Raw genomic sequence first — 9,353 nt, 5'->3', positions numbered from 1 at the left:
GGGCCAGAGCTACAGGGAGCTCCCTTCATCTTCCTGCCTGCTAGAATCATCTCCACGATAGCTAACAAACCTTCACTTGGGGAATTTTTTTTTTTTTTAAATCTAGTCTCACCACTTCTACGTTGTCCCCTTGATTTTTGACAGGGTTAATGTTCCTAAAACACAACTCAGTGCCGTCTTTGCCCCGACACCTTCAGTGCATCTGTGTTATTGGTGGAACGGAGAATGAAGTTGCAGTGTGACATCCTCTGCATCCTTCGTAGTGTGGCTGGATTCTCTTCTAGCTGTTCTTGCCACTGTTCACCAGTCAAAGCAGACTGGTCCAGCCTCGCCTAGACACAATCCTTGTTGGGCTATCTTTATTCCTGTCGTTGCACCGGTTGGAAACAGTGACCTAGTTCCCGCCCCAAACTCTTCTGAAGCCCTTCTAGGTCATCCAAGGGATGTGCTGGGACCCACCTCTCTCCTGCCCTCTTTCCCGAGGATGCAAGACCCTATTTTCTTTGTGCTTCCATGGTCACATGTGGAGGAGAGGCTACTGTGCCTTGCCCATAGCCCCTTTTGCTTATCATTTCTGTGCACACAGCTGCCAACACCTGTGTCCCTGTGCCTGGGGGCTGTCTTTGACCACCTGAGTCCTCTGTGTCTACAAAAAAGCAGACAGGGGAAATGAATCATGCTCTCCGGGAGTATGCTTCCAACAATGAGTGATCGGAGCTGGGGCATTTATTGCTCATCTCACCCCCAACCTCCTTGCTCTGGAATAGGACTGAACCCCAGTTGCCCATAAACAGTAGCCTATGCAGCAGGGGCAGTTGTATTTCTTTTAATCCCAGCACCCAGGAGGCAGAGGCAGGAGGATCTGTGAGTTAGAGGCCGACCTGGTCTACAGAGTGAGTTCCAGGACAGCCAGGGCTACAAAGAGAAACCTTGCCTTGAAAAACCAAAACCAACCAACCAAGCAAACAGAAAACCCCAGTAGCCTGCCTGTTCAAGTTTCTCCCCCGCCTCTTCACAGAAAAATAGTTGCACTAGGGCTGGGAGTGTAGCTTAGTGGTAGAGTGCTTGCCCAGCATGTCCAAGGTCTCAGGCTCTGTTTGCACCACCACAAAAACAAAGGGAAAAACGCCTCCAAATGTATTCAGACTTTATTTTAGAGTCTGGTTTTTTTTTTTTTTTTTTTTGCGGGGGTGGGGGGTAGGGGACACCGGAACTGAGATCATGTCATTTTGTTCTGGCCCATTGTCCTGCCTAGCTAGCTGCGGGCCCCCTGCAAGTCTCACCATGGTGCCTTACACATCAGTAGCCATGCGTAGTAGGCTTTGGATGGCTCAACAATTCTCCGACTGTAAGTAGTGTTCTGTGTGCCGTTCCGTCCGCTCACATACGGCCAAGTTGTTCCTTCACCTCTGTGCCAGCAGATCTCTCGTTCAAGATCTAGCCTCAGTACATTCCCCCAACCTTCCCCCTCTACCCCAACCTTCATACCTTTACCCTTCACTGTGCTGTCACCGAACCTAAATAGTGCTACCTGGCCCTGTCCTTAGCTCTTATTTTGTTACCTGAGTTCATTTGTCTCTCTCTTCCGTGTTCTCTCATTCTCAACGGTAAATTTTGAAGTCCCAGGGGCTTCCTGTTAGTCACTTTGATTCCCAGGCGGCATCTGGAAGGCTAATTCCATATGAATCAGAAAAGGGCAGTGTCGTTGGAGCAAACAGATGGTTCTTCTAGCCATCACTTAAGACATTTGTAAGTATACATAAGGCTGAGCTTTGTGACTGTGGGAATAGAGGCTGTGGGGCATCCAGACATAGGAGGACACACATCTGGATGTCCCGTGGTCTTGAACTGCCTTGGCCCTGAGAACATAGAGATATCAGTCTATGCTGGTATGCATGTGCAGTGCAAGGCAGTGAATTGAGTGGGTAAGTATGCATTCGTGTCTCTCTCTCTGTGTGTGAGAGAGACAGAGAGAGAGAGAGATCTTGCTGAATGTGGCTCCTCAGTGGTACTGTAAGGCTTCATCAGGCTACCTCACACCGCAGGGAAGGAAGTCTTAACTTGGACTGCCAATCTGAAATGCTCCCTGCCTATCTCCCCCTTCCTTCCCAAGTCTCTTCCTCCCCACCCCCATGGGGGAATATTGACGTAGGATGGCTCATCCCAGGTAAGGGGCAGTGGAGCTCACAGGCAGCCAGTAGCAGTTGCTCGAGCACGAGCACACACGGAAAGAGCTTTCACTCCGTTACAGACAATTTTCATTTCCACCTCTCCACAAAACAAAAGGCAGCCAGCTTGCCTGGGGCTACACTGTGGAAAAAACAAACGCTGGCTGGAGTACCTCACATCTCTAACTTTCCAAACCGCAGCCAGCCTTGCAGACTGCTGAGCCACAGGAACAGGCAGGGCAGCATTGGTGGGTGGCATATTTGAGGCAGGAGGGGTGGCCCTCTGTTGCTCATAGGCCGGTGATGGGCCCTCCATGGGGGGTCCTTGGCTGGTGAGTGAGGGCCAGGAGACTTGGCTCCAGTGCTCTAGGCATGGCTTGTCACTGAACCACCGGCCTGAACTGAAGGAGCAGTGGGAGGGAAAGGCCTTGCTGGCTGCCTTGTGTGGAGCTGCTGTTACCCTGGAAACGGCCCTCTGGCCTCTAGGGCCTAATAACATTCCTCAAAGTTCTCAGGAGTTGTGAGTTTTGGAATGATTATATAAATGTGGCTTTGTGGGCGTGGAGCACTGAGCGGGTAATACTCCACCTCTTGAGTCAGGCCCTTGAAGGAAAACACAGCAACACAAAGGAGAGTGAAGCCAACGAGTCCAAAAGATTTTGGGGTTAAGAACTGCCATTGCCTGATGGGAACCTTCTGGCCATCTCTATCTTTTTCTGAGACGGCAATTCCTTGAGGTCCCTAGTGGACACTTCAGCAGAGGTATAGATTAGAGTGTTGGTGTCTCTCTATGTATGTGTCTCTTTGTCTTTCTCTAAACGTTTGCTGTCCAGGTCACTATGGTTATATGACAAGTTGTCAAATTACAGAAGTAGTCAGTAATGAAATAACTATATGAAATTTGTCCCCACCCAGATAACCCTCCCTTCTGACCAGCTAGCTGCATCATCTATCTGTTCTGTCTTTGCCTTTCCAGGGTCACAGCCCAATATGACCAGGTTTCATAGGCCTGGAGCTGCTGGATCCCCTGAAGCCGGTGAGAATGGTACTGGATATTGCTCTCAGCTCAGGAGCCATTCGTTCATTCATTGTAGGTTTGCAACCCCCTCCCTCAGACACTGGTGAAACTAGGGTCTTGTGAATGCTAAGTGAGCCTTCTACCCCTGCTCCACATTCCAGCCTTGGGCATGGTGAACAAGTTAGCATGGTTATCAGCAGAAGGGCCCACCCACAAGCAAGAAGAGCAAAGGAGCTTTCAGAAGATCCCTTGGAAGGGAGCTGATGCAGACCTTGACTTAAACCGTGCTCTTTCTGATGGTGCAGGTGCCGAGCCTCAATTGCAGGCTGGTATGTCACTAGATGATTTGGTTAGGGGGAAAAAAGGACCCTTTGGATGGGCTGGAGAGCTGGCTCAGAGGCTAAGAGCACTGTCTACTCTTCCAGAGGTCCAGAGTTCAATTCCCAGCAACCACATGGTGGCTCACAACTATCTATAATGAGATCTGGTGTCCTTTTCTGGCCTGCAGGCAGAGCACTGTATATGTAATAAATAAATTAAAATTAGAAAAAGGACCCTTTGAATTTCCAACCAAACTTCCTAGTGCCTTGTTATACGGTAGCCCCAGCTGGCCTGGAACTTCCTATGTAGCCCAGGATATCTTGGCTTGGCCTCCAGGGTGCTGGGGGTTATAAGTATGTGCCACCATGCCATATCAGTTTTCACTGTTTTTTGGAACTCAAGTATTTTAAGTTCCTCTAATATCAGGGATTAAAACAACAACAACAATTTGATTTTGATTTAGGCCTCACTTGGGAGATCAAGCCCCAGCTGAATTACCCCCAACATTTACGTGGAAAACTTGACCTTTATTTTAAGTGTATTTTCTAGAAGTGGGCTTCCCTTGTGTTGGCTATCATTAAGTGACAAGGGTCTCTACTGTTTCTGGGAGCTGATGGGCCCAGGGACTTGGATTTTCTGTAGCAGAGGGCAAGGGCAATGGACTGCAGAGTATGGAAGTGTGGGGCCAAGTGAGTTTCTTCAAATGTCACTGCCATCTTCCTTCCCATACCTCTTCATTTATCCGCGACCCCTCTCCCCGATTCTGTAGATAAGCACTCCCCACCCAAAAGCCCATCCCTTGGGATCCCTGAATCGTCCTCTCTCTCATAGGTGACTTGTAGTGGTTTAGTAGACCCTTTTGGCCTACGTGGCTAAAACGTTTCTAGACCGTTTTCCTGGGTGGCTGTCACCAAGTTGATGACTCCTCTTTGCCTTCTGCTTTACCTCTACCCCCTTAACCTAAGTTTCAGTGAGGATAACACCATGTCCCTGTCAAAGTCAGGTCATTCCTTATCTCAAAATCTAGGCTGCGCTGGAGGGATGGCTCGGTGGGTAGGAGAACTTGCTGCTCTTGCAGAGAACCTGAGTTTGCTTCCCCAAACCCATGTCTGGTGACTCACAGTCACCTGTGACTCCAGCTCCAGGGGATCCAGCACCCTCCTCTGACCTCTACAGCCACTACACTCACATGCGCAGCCACCAGCATACATGCACATAATTAAAAATAGTAAACTGTAACCAAGTCAACTCTCCTAAACTTTCCCAGTTCAGTCAGAGCAGAACTCGTGCCCACGGCAGTGCCACTGCTCCTTGGAAGTATCCTGGAGCTCTGGAAGGTCATGAACTTTCCCTATCCTGCCCTCCCTACTTCCTTAGACCTCTAAGCACTAATTACCATCGGGCACAATATAGTATTTGATTTATCTGATTTCTGACCTTTCTCAACAGCAAGCACGGTTTCCTCCCCAGGGGCACAGATCTGTTTAGATTTCATTTCAACCATATATACATTGTGTCGTGTGTGTGTGTGTGTGTGTGTGTGTGTGTGTGTGTGTGTGTGTTAGTGCTTGCGCACTTGTGTGCATGTGTCCCCTCATGCATGTGGAGGCTGGAGGACAAGCTTCAGAAGTCTATTCTTGTCTTCTATCTTGTTGAGGCTGCTTCCTCTTTTTTCTGCTGCTGTGCTGTATACTACAGGGTAGCTGTCCAAGACCATCTATGAGACTCTCCTGTCTCTGTCTCCTGTCTCTATTAGGAATTCTGGGATCACACCTGTTTTTGTTTGTTTGTTTGTTTTTCTTTTCCCAGACAAGGTTTCTCTGTGTAGCCCTGGCTGTCCTGGAACTCATTCGGTAGACCAGGCTAGCCTCAAACTCCCAAGTGCTGGGATCAAAGGAATGTCCTTCTCCCATCCCTATCCTCTGTGTATACCTGGCTTTTTAATGCTTGTTCTGGGATAACATTGAGTCACCAAGTTTGTGCAGTTAGCATGTTTTCCTGCCAAATCATCTCCCTAGCCTTCTTATTTAATCAATCAATCAATCAATCAATCAATCCATCCATCCATCCATCCATCCATCCATCTATCTATCTATCTATCTATCTATCTATTTATCTCCTCCTCCTTTTTTCAGTATTTGGAATTGAACCTAGGGCCCTGAGCATACTACATAGGCACAATACCTCTAAGACGTATCTCTAACCCTTGGGATTTGTTTTAAATTGATTTTGCTGCACTTCTGCTTCCACTTCAGTGTTATAGAACACAGCAGAGCCTCAACAGGATCATACTGTGTACCCTGGGATAGCTTTGAACTCATTATATAGCCAAAGCTGGCCTTGAACTTTTCATCCTCCTGTCTCAGCTTCTGAGTGCTAGGATTATGTCATGCTCAGCCCAGCCCAGCTCTGCGAATGTGTGCGGCTGGCAACAAAGGCTGTAATGGTGCCTTGGTGATAAAGTTGGCCTAGAACAAAATGAGGAACCATTCTTGTTGCAAGACCCCTACTTTTGAGACTCTGCTCTGTGTCTGCCCAAGGCCTTGCCGTGTAAGTACCCTGAAAGTCCCATAAGCAAAGGTCTCAAAAGCCCCATTCTAGGTCTGAGGCTAGACATTTGGTGCCTGCTCTCATAGGACTTCCAGGAAATGAGGTGGTACATATCCTCCCAGAATTCGGCTATAGGTTCTAAGATGGTTCTGCTTAGGTATGTGAGCAAGCTAGGCTAGGGCAGGGTCCTGAAGAATCTTTAGGTCCATCACAAGCCCTGAGGCCAGTGTTCTGGCCTGCATGGACATTTCATGTTTCTGTTGCGTAGAAAACAGAGGACAAGATCTCAAGGCAGCTGTCTACACCACCAACCTTTTGTAAAGGTGAGCCAGGCAGTCTTCCTTCACAGAATGGCCACAATTCACTCATCTCCCAAGGTACCTCCTCCCCTTCACCCAGTACCCACCTCCACCTCCTTAGGCTTCTGCTTTTCAGTGTTGTCTTGTTCACAATGTGGCCTTCCCAAAGATTGCAGGACCAGAGAGGCTGCTATAGCTTTCAGAGGCACCACTCTGTTCTTACCTCCTGGTGCTCTGCTCTGCAGTCCTGGCTCAGATTTAGAATTCCATGAGAGCTTTTTACACAGCCCTCCTTGCCTTCATCACACCTCCCTCAAATTATTAGCACAGGACCCAGGCATCCCAGCCTTAAAAAGGCCCCAGACAATTCTGCTAAGTGACCAAGCCTGAGGTAGTGTGCTACTTCACCTATAGGACTTTGCCATTGAGTACTTACTCTTTGACAAGCTCATGTCTGGCCAACCTTCAAAATCCATCTCTGGCCTTTTCAGTGTGCAGAAAGGCTTGTGGACACAGGCCAGCACTTGTTTCTTCCCAGATCTTCCACTTAAAAAAATTAGAGGGACTAGAGAAATGGCAGAGAGGTTAAGAGCGCCTGTTGCTGATTCAGAGAACCTGGGTTCAGTTCCCCCCAACACTCATATTTCAGCTCACAACTATACCTAACTCTAGTTCCAGGGGATCCTACAGTCTCTCGACCTTGCAGGCACCAGATATGAATGTGGTGTGCATATATACATTCAGGCAACACACACACACACACATACACACACAAACACACACACTAAATAAATGTACTAAAGTTTTGTACTGTCATGTCTTATTTTTGTGTGAATCCCACTGGTTTTCCTGCCTGAGCATAGGGGACCTATCTGTGATTATACCATCAAAGAATAGGACTTCCCTCCCCCAACAACTGTAATTGCCAATACTCCCTCAGGGATAGGTGGAGACCTCATGGACCCTTCCCCATCCATAATGAAAGGCTGAGGGGCCCACTATGGTACACATAAACTATACCAGTCCTTGCTCTCATGCACGCAGACGTTCTCTCTCTCTCTCTCTTTCTCTCTCTCTCTCCTGGGCTTGTTTTGGGGACTAGCTGGTTGATAATTAGTCACTTCTTCCTGGGTTTGTATTTGACCCTTGCATTAACCCTCTTCCCCAGGGTTTCTAGCTTTGACTTGGACCTGTATTAGACACTCTCTGGTCTCTCTTAACTTGGTTCCCCGGGGTGCAAAATCAGCACACAGGAGTTTTGAAATGCAAAGGCCCAGGCTTAGAAAGGAAGGGCCTATGTCTGGTCCTCCCAGGTCTCCTGGAGGAATCAGAGACTAGCCAGGAAGGCCGTGATCAGAGAGGCACACTATATTCCTCTGGGGGTGCTGTCTGGGAAGGAAGTTGTTCATTTCAGGATTTCTATGGCCTCTGGGTTGGAAGGGGAGGTCCCATTGCACTTGGGGATGCCTGAGGGTTCCACTCAGGAGTTTCCTGGCTTCTAGCACAAGGTAAGCCACACCACACATTTTTTGCTTGGCTAAAGACAGCTCTTGTAACTAATGAGGGACTTCTAGGGACAAGGACCCAGCCAAGGACCATGAAGAGTACCTAATATGGATCTTCTTCCAGAGGAGGGGACCAGAGACGGAGAGAGGAAGTGAACTCTGGAACGCCACCCAGTGAGCTCGGGCTAGAGCCAGACCCGAGGCACAGGCCAGCTGCCCTCTTTCCTTCTGTGGCCTTTGGCCATTTCCTGGAAAGTAGGATTATTAAATTGATGGACATGAGGAAGACAATGAACTTGAGTGGGAAAAAAATGACATGTTCCTTGCTGCCAAGCCTGATGACCTGAGTTCAATTCCTGTGACCCACAAGATGGAAAGAGAAAATCGACTTCTACAACTTGCCTGTGGCTTCCACACGGACATATGAAAAATCCACTAAATAAATAAACAAAACTTAAAAGTGGTTAGAAAAAGAATTCATCCCCTTTTTAAGAATCAGTCTCCATAAATGTATAAGATGTCTTTTGCTACAGACTCTGTCTCATGGATCATTAACGCTTCAGCCTGGGTGACAACAGTGCTGAGTTCCCTTCTTAGCTGTCACTCAGTTTCTCACAACCTCAGGCTGCTTGTCCATGAAGAAGAGGTGACAGCAGCTCTACATTTCAGGGTTGTCATGGGATTAAGAAGATGCATACAGTGCTTGGCTCTGACCATGGTTAAAGGTAGAAAGTTCAGTTCAGCTAATTGTGGCTGTCACACACCAGTATGTGTGTGTGTGTGTGTGTGTGTGTGTGCGTGTGTGTGTTTGATGACGAGAATCATTTCTTCATTTTGGCTAATTTAAAAAGAAAAAAAAAAAAAAAAAGAAACTTACCTCATTTGTCAAACTCTTCCAAACCTCAATTCAATATCATTGAAGACCAGATGCCTTAAGATGATGTTTTCAGTTACATTAAAACATCTTTTAATTAAATGGTACTTTATATATCATAAATCTTACTATCCTCCAAGTGTACAATTCAATAAATTTTTACATATGCCTAGATTCATGGAATCACATCCCAGAACAAGATATAGGACTTTCCCAATATTACAGAGGTTCTCTTTTCTTCTTCCTCATCCTTGCGACACTCCCTTCCTTACACATTTAGTTGGCTTTCTGTTGCTGTGATAAACACCATTACCAAAAGCAACTTGGAAAGAAAAGAGTTTATTCCATCTTATATTTAATAGCCCTACATGAAGGGAAGTTAGGGCAGGGGTTCAGAGCAGGAGCCTGGAGGCAGGAACTAAAGCAGAGATCATGGAGGAACACAGATGACTGACTGCCTTGCTTATACAACCTAGGGCCACTTGCCTGGGGGCAGCACTATCCACAGTCTGTGGGGCCCTCCCACATCAGTCATCAACCATCCACCAAGAAAATGCTCAAAAGACTTGCCTGCATGCCAATCTGATGGAAGCAGTTCCTCAGTTGAGATGCCCTCTT

The 9,353-nt window shown here is 47.5% G+C and overlaps 1 long non-coding RNA gene across 1 annotated transcript; it reads left to right on the top strand.

Annotated features, from left to right (window-relative positions):
- Window positions 1-2,802: 2,802 nt before the first annotated feature.
- LOC132650055 (uncharacterized) lies at window positions 2,803-8,218 on the top strand. The gene is made up of 3 exons (XR_009588412.1): window positions 2,803-2,930; window positions 3,145-3,204; window positions 7,986-8,218. It is a non-coding gene; the product is annotated as an uncharacterized LOC132650055 (long non-coding RNA).
- The last annotated feature ends 1,135 nt before the right edge of the window (window positions 8,219-9,353 follow it).

The sequence above is a fragment of the Meriones unguiculatus genome, chromosome X (assembly GCF_030254825.1).
Source record: "Meriones unguiculatus strain TT.TT164.6M chromosome X, Bangor_MerUng_6.1, whole genome shotgun sequence".
Taxonomy (NCBI): domain Eukaryota; kingdom Metazoa; phylum Chordata; class Mammalia; order Rodentia; family Muridae; genus Meriones; species Meriones unguiculatus.
This window is presented reverse-complemented; position numbering and strand designations above follow the sequence as displayed.